Genomic DNA, 7,713 nt, shown 5'->3' on the forward strand with positions numbered 1-7,713 from the left:
AAGAGGGATTTACGGAGAAGACGGAGACGTGGGGCGGCGGTGGGCACGGGCAGCCCAAGTGCAGGCTGTGCCGTGAACTTGCCGGGACAGCAGCGGCAGCGGTGGGCTCGGTAGCTGCGCCCTCGCTACGTGCCACCTGCTAGCGGGACGGACTTTAACATTACGGCAGGGAGGCGTCAGAATCGTAGCTTTCCCCTTCCAGGAGCTCGGTCAGTGGTCAAGGACATGCATTTGGAAATTGGACAGACAGTGATACGTGGGAGGAGGATGCTGAAGGGTATGAGCTTCGATCCAGAGAAAAGAGAAAGTCCGAAGAAGTACATCGAGAGGGAGGCCTGATGGCACTACAGCATGAACAAAAGATATGCAGGAAGGAGACACTGTAAATGCAACAGCCCTTCAGTATCGCTGTACATCCTCCAACAGGAAGGCAGGCATCACGTCCTTGTCTGTTCAGCATGCTGTCTGTGCTTCCACTGTCTTACAATGTAAGACCTCTGGGTCACTTTCACCACAATCAGATGGACTTTGGACTTCCCAGCCTCAGAAACTGTAAGCAATAAATTGCGTTTTCTTTATAATAAATCACCCAGTTGCAGGTATTTTGTTATAGGCAACAAAAACGGACTAATGCAACTGCTTACAGGATAATTGAGCTCAGGCCTAGCTATAAGATGGCTATGATATGAATGTTGTGAAGATTAGTGAGTTAATAGACATTGAGTACATATAAGAGTGTCTGCGACTTAGTAGGAACAAGATGATGTTATTCATTTCTACCACTGCTCTGAAACTTCTCAAAATTTTATCAGTGATGTCCAAGTACATTAAAATAGATTGTGTCTGAATTTTAGTTTTGTTGATTTTTTAGAAACTTAATCTTACTGATCAGTCTCATACTGCTTCTTCCCAGTCTGTTTAACAGATTACTTTCCCCTCTCAGTACCCGCAAATGTAGGTGATTTCCAGGTTTCTTCTCTGACTTTCTGTAAGTTGACAACACTTTATTTTTATTCCAAGGCTCCCAGGCAAAATAGGCTCTACCACACAGCTATGCTCTCCACAACACTCACTGATATCCAATGGGGTGGGAATAGATCCAGGCTTCCAATGAGCTTAATAGCAAAACCTTAGGGTAGGGACAGCCTGGGAACTGACATGGTATACCCATTTTTCCTGGTAACCCTCATCACACAGAGACTAAAAACAGTTACATCTGCATTTCTAATGCAGGCTTACTTCCTGATCTCATGAATCTCAGGCAGTCATCTCATTTACCTATTTACCCAGCAGACTTACTGAGTTTTCACTAGATGTGAGGCACTGAACTAGAAGGCTGGTGTGCAAAATCCCATCTACAGTCCCCATCATCCGAGAAGTGACAGTCCAGAGAGCAGAAAGAGAAATAAACAATATGATTTGAGGACTTGCTCCACATGAATGGTTGTCCACTCAAGGAATAAGATAAAGGTTTTTATTTAAGCAGCAAAACTAAAACGTGGAATCTACCAATTTTCCAGTAAGCATCAAATAGATTTATTTGTTGTAAAAATTGCTTTTGAAAATTGAAAAATATAGGTAAATTTAGTAAAAATTCACTTGTTAAGTAGGATACACTGGAAAGAAAATTGCTCTCTCACCTCAGTTCACCAGGTGTCCTGGCTCCTCTTTCTCCTCCAGCATTTTGATTTTTAAGTTTCTTCTGGAGCCTTTTAGAAACATATCTCTCTATCTCTACACACGCATATACTCACACATACAATCGTAGAAACTTTTTTGGTTTTTTTTTTACCATATGAGCATGCTATGTTCAGTTTCTTCACATTGCTTTTTACATTTAAACAGATTTAGAGGGTTCTTTTGTTTATATTCACCTACATAGATCTATTTCATCTATTCATTTAAGCATTCACTGCCTTTTCAATGTGAAGCCAAATGAGATAGGTTACATTTATAGTAGATCGTTTTAAAATAATTATCAGTGTATTCTCTTATTTTTTATACAGGTTTTAATTTTACAGTTGGACTGAATTTATTATAGATACCCATAACTGCCCCTTGAGAAATGAGGAATGACAAATACAGTGTTATAAGTTGCTATGGACAGAATTGTTCTCCACCCCGCCCATAATTCATACATTGAAGCCCTAACTCCCAATGTGACTGTATTTCGAGATAGGGCCTTTATAAGATAATTAAAGTTAAATCAGGTCATAAGGATGGGGTCTGAATCCAATAGGATTAGTATTGTTACAAGAAGAGACACTAGGTAGCTCTCTCTTTCTTTCTCTGTACCGTATGAGGGCACATGGAGAGGAAGGCTATCTGCAAGCCAGGAAGAGAGCCAGAAACTGACACTGTCAGACTGTGATCTGAGACTTCTAGCTTTGAAAACTGTCAGAAAATAAAGTCCTATTGTTTAAGCCGCCCAATTAATGATATTTTGTTATAGCAGCCCAAGCTGACTAATACATCAGCAATTATGGAAAACGAGGGGCAGAAGCTGACTGTCATATGGTATTTGAAAAACGAAAAACAATACACCATGCTATGTTGCATTTATGTGTGCCTCCTTTGCACCATGGTATGTTGCAAAGGACTGAGGATAAGGAAGGCCATGCCCTACTGTAGGTGGGATATACCAGAGGGCCCAAGTTTGGCTCTATTCTGTAGCAAGGAGGCCAGAGTAACTGTACTGAGCTAGCAGGGCACTGCTTCCATAACCCAAAGCATAATGAGCAGCTGGGTATAGAAGGTTACAGACTCAGGGCCTGTGAGAGCCTTTATTATTCCTGGACACAGTAGTATGTGGCTAGAAATGGCATATAGCACAGAGATAAGTGGGTCAGTGTCTTACATTAGGAACCCAGGGGAAACTTATGGTCCAGAGTCTCCAGGAAGAATGAGAGGAAGTTGCTAAAGTCTCTACAGTGAAGATGTCTCTACAGGCACTGTGAGAATGCCTGATGTATTGCAATTAGGCAGATTCTAGAGGGTTTTTTTAGAGGGGGCCCCATTAAAGATGGGCTGATTTGTAAGTAACAGCATAAATAGCCCTAAACAACATTTATAAATATATTGCCTTCAAGTCCCAAAAAGGCCTAGAAGAGGTTACACTTGTTTTAACTTGTAGGAGTTAAGAGAGTCAATAACTGTTTCTCGGCAGTGTTAGGGATAGAGGTGCCCTTGGTTTACCAAATAATTTTTAGGAATTTAACCAAATAAAAGAGCCTTGCACTGTGTGTGGTGTAATGACCCATTCCCATTGTGAAAACTCCTTTGTTACTATTTCTATGTCTCGAATGAGTGTCTGAAATGAATCTCTGTGGAGGAGGATGTCATCCATGTAAATCATACCTGTGCTCCTGAAGAAAGCTGGATGCAGTTAAGATCTTGTCTGCAAAGAATGTGCCAATGCAAGACTATTGATTGCCAAATAGAAGCATATGGAATCCCTTTGGAGAAAAAGGCAAGTTATGGCTGGGAAACTGCTGAAATAAATCCTCAACAGAACATACTAGCCAAATCTATATAAATCCAAAAATTTACCAGTTGCTTATTGGATGGAGTCGTTAATGTCAATATCATTGGGTGGGATTGAAGCATTAGGATTGTCATAAATCACTGGGAGATACCATTCATTATTTTCAAGCATAAGAACAGGCCAAATTGCAGTTAAACAGAGAAGCAGTTGGGATAATCACCCCTACTCTAAATAAGGTTTCATAATGGATTTCAATTCTTGAATGTCCTGTTTTAATTAACATTTAGTCATGTTATCTATTTTAACAGGAGACAAGAGTATCCGTGGGGTCCCATTTTGTGAAACCAATTTGTAAGTGCCAAAGACTTCATTTAATTTTAATATATTACTATAAAGTCAGAGCATCCATGCTTTCTCTTGGGTATTTCACAGCAATGTGTTCTATGAGCATGGGGAATTTAGGCAAAGCAACTCTTCTGATGGTTAAGATAAGCCCAACTCTTTGACCTCTATTTTATGTTCAGTAACATCATCAACATTGTAGAGGCTATTGTGTTTAAATTTAGTGGGATCCCACTACATCAGCATCTAGGTTCTAGAGGTGGAAAAGCCACTCAGTGCTGTTTTATCTTTTTTGTTGTATACATTATTTTAGTAAATTTTGCATTGTCAATTGGGTCAAATTATTGACTTCTATTCCAATTTTTGTTTCCTTCCAGTTCTTTCTCTCTTACTCTTCCCTCCACCCCCTCCTCCTTCCTTCCTTCCTTGGGTTTTGGTGTTGTTATTGTTTTGTTTTGTTTCTTTTCTTTGTGGATACTTGACATACAAGGGTACTTCAAACATTTCACTAAAAGATACATATTATCTTTAAATTCTACTTTTCTATGAACATTTTGAAGTATCCTCATACATCACAAGGTGTTCCTCTTTACCCTGCTCATATTTATAAGTTTCTTAGTCCAGAGAATCTCATGTCAGTATCATCAGAGTTAAGGGTCTCCCCCATTGCCCCTGTTTGTTTAGAGTTTAAGGAGCCAGCTGGAGTCTAGCTGATTGAAATTAACCCCTTCACTGGGTCAAGGAGTGCCTTGTGTGTTTTTCCCTAAAACCCTGAGGCTCAGGATCTTTGTTATGACACAGGCATAGCAGCAGTAGAAGCTGCAGACATTTCATAGGTTCCTAGTGAGCCATCTGCGTTTAGAAGTATGGCCAATAATTCTTCAAATAATGATGACTCTTCAAATAGTGACTGTTCTTGCTCCACAAGTGACAACCCAGTGGACCCATATATGGCACAAGGTATATTCTTTCCCCTGAGTGCTCTACAGAACAGGGGCCAATAGCTGGTTGAAGCGCACAACCAATCAGTCACAGTTTAGAGTCTTCCCCTTCAACCTGTGTGTAAGTCACAGCTTATGCTGGAATCTAGACACAGATTCATTCTAAGACATAGATATAGGTCTGGACTGAGACACATGATCCAGAGCCACATTAAGAAGGACCTGAATCTATACTGTTATCCCTAAATACCAATAATTATCAAACTTCTAACATAAGTCAGATAAGCCTCTAGCAGAGTCACAGCAGAAACATAGCACAAAGCAGCAGAGCTGAAAGTGCAGGCTTGCCATGGGGCAGCAGAGCCAGTCAGCAAACCAAAGCAAGAGGAGAAGCCCCTGATGCAGTTGTCAACTTCTCATAACCATGCTCACGATGCCCATTGTTGGGGTCAATGTACAGAAACAGGGTGGACCCACACCCATAATTTGGTTCAGTGTTGATGACTCTGATGATACCACACAGACACCCAGGGATAAAATGGTTTATTATTCACACAGTGAGGTTTATGGGAAAGCAGGGTGGCTACTGAGTAGGTCCAAAACTGACTTAGAGCAGAAACAAGAGACTAGGTTGGGGTTGCTATGCTGGTTATGGTGTGGGCCAGGTGTGAGGGTTCCTTCACTACCAGAGGCTTGCAACTAAGCTAAAGAGGGGAGCACTTTTTTTTTCTTTTTAAAGATGACCGGTAAGGGGATCTTAACCCTTAACTTGGTGTTGTCAGCACCACGCTCAGCCAGTGAGCGAACCGGCCATCCGTATATGGGATCCGAACCCGAGGCCTTGGTGTTCTGAGCACCGCACTCTCCCGAGTGAGCCACGGGCCGGCCCGAGAGGGGAGCACTTAATGTGGGGCAGAACAGGAACACTGAAAGGAGAGTCCTCCAAAACTTCAGCAGTCAGAAACCAAAAATAGAATCAGATTCTTTATTACCAGTACCCCCCAAGAACACAGAAGGAAGTATAACCACATACAAAATGGTTCTCCAAGTAGATCATCTTTCGTCTACGCTGATATTTATTCATTGTAAGAGATTTTGAAGGTCTAATAGAGAAATAAACATCAGTGAAATTATACAAATGTGATCTGTTATTCAAATTATAAAATGAAACTTCTTCTAACTCAAAGTTTAGAAAAATGCCAATCTGCATGACTTGTCTGGTATCCCATGTAGCATGTGTACTTGTGATCTGAATTTGCTGGCAGCCATTGATTGGCAATGGTGATATAAGGACATTTCTAGGAAAGACTCTTGACACACACCTAAGGATCATTCAACTGTGCCCTTTAGTTCTACCTGCCAAAATATCTCCCAGCATCAAATCCCTCACAAGTCTGGACAGCTAGGTAAATGATGTCTTGACACACACCTCTTGACACACACCTGAGGATTATGAAGACAGTTTGGTTGCATCATTCAAAATATCACACTTTTTCTATCTTCTGAAATAATAAGATTGGGGTGGGCAGATTCAGGATCTAGTGTCAAATCTACCTGCAATGTGTTGAGCATTTTTTGCATACAAAATAATGTGGAGGGAGACTGCAACTTTCTTTAATTCGTAAGAAAAAATGGGTGGGGTTTTTTTATGTGCTCATACCTGTTGTTAGTATATTTAATATCTCATGGTTAATCCAGGTCTGCTTGTGAATACTTTTCTGTAATTTCATTTAGCAGATTTTCTAGTGTAGAAATATAGTCTGAAATTTGGCTTTTGTTTTCAGTTAGGTTTTCTTCAACATCCTTCTCTTCAGCAAGTAGCCTGGCACGAATTCCAATTTGCTCCTTTTGTAAGAAACATGTAAGTTCTTCAAATTCAGAGTGTAATTCCATCGTCTAATTTTCTGTCTTCCACCTCACTTTAAAAGATTTTGAATATTTAATTTCACACAACATTTTGGCAGCTTCCACTTGCTGCCTTGGGGAGTTAATGCAGCTTTTGAGCTTCTCCCTTGGACTCGCTGCAGCTTGCTCAATGGGCTTCAGGAGGTGATCCTGGTGGTCGGAGGAGACCCTGCACTGAGGACACAAGAGCTCCAGGTCCTTCTCACAGAACAGGTCCAGCACCTGACTGTGCTGCTCACATAGGGCTTTCTCTTCCTGCCACCTCCTCTTGCTCCTCATGGTGGGAAGCTGCTTAACAATGTCAGTCATGTGGCACAGCTGGGGGTTCCTCTTGAGGCTGTTGTCAGGGCAGCAGTGGAGGCAGAAAGGACAGGGGAAGATGTGCTGCAGGTCTTCCCAGCACTGGGGGATGCAGGACCCACAGAAGTTGTGCCCGCAGTCAGTGGTCACGGGGTCCCTCAGGTAATCCAGGCAGATGGGGCAGCTGGCCTCTGCTTGGAGCTCCAGAGGCCATTGTGCCATGAAAGTTTCTGTCTGAAGAGACTCCTTTCAGTGAGTCTACTTCTCCAGGAACTAGGAAAAGTGAGAAGCTGTGACTCCTTAGTGTTCTCTCTCCTGAAGGCAGCCTGAAGCCTTCCCAAGGTCCCAGGAATCTATTGCCCCCCAAGCCCGTGTCTGCTTCGTTCCTTCAGCTCTAAATATATGGTCCGACAGCACCTACTGATCCCCTGGCACTGGATCCACCTTTACTCAAATGCATGCTTGGGTGTTTTGTCCTCTTTGTCAGGAAAGAGTCACAACTTCAAGAAGCAATAGAAATTAGCAGCCGAGCGGGGAATTCCAGACTGTTGGACACTTGATAGGCCAATTGACCAGGTTTCTTAAACATAAAGTAACAAGGAAAAAAATTACAATATATATTGACAACATATATTAAAGCATTGAAAAGCATATACATCTATGCATGAATGTTTATTTAACTTTTTTTCTGATTTAAACACACACCTGTAAAAAAATTATTGTATATCAATTGGGATAGTG

The sequence above is a fragment of the Cynocephalus volans genome, chromosome 9, assembly GCF_027409185.1.
Source record: "Cynocephalus volans isolate mCynVol1 chromosome 9, mCynVol1.pri, whole genome shotgun sequence".
Lineage (NCBI taxonomy): Eukaryota > Metazoa > Chordata > Mammalia > Dermoptera > Cynocephalidae > Cynocephalus > Cynocephalus volans.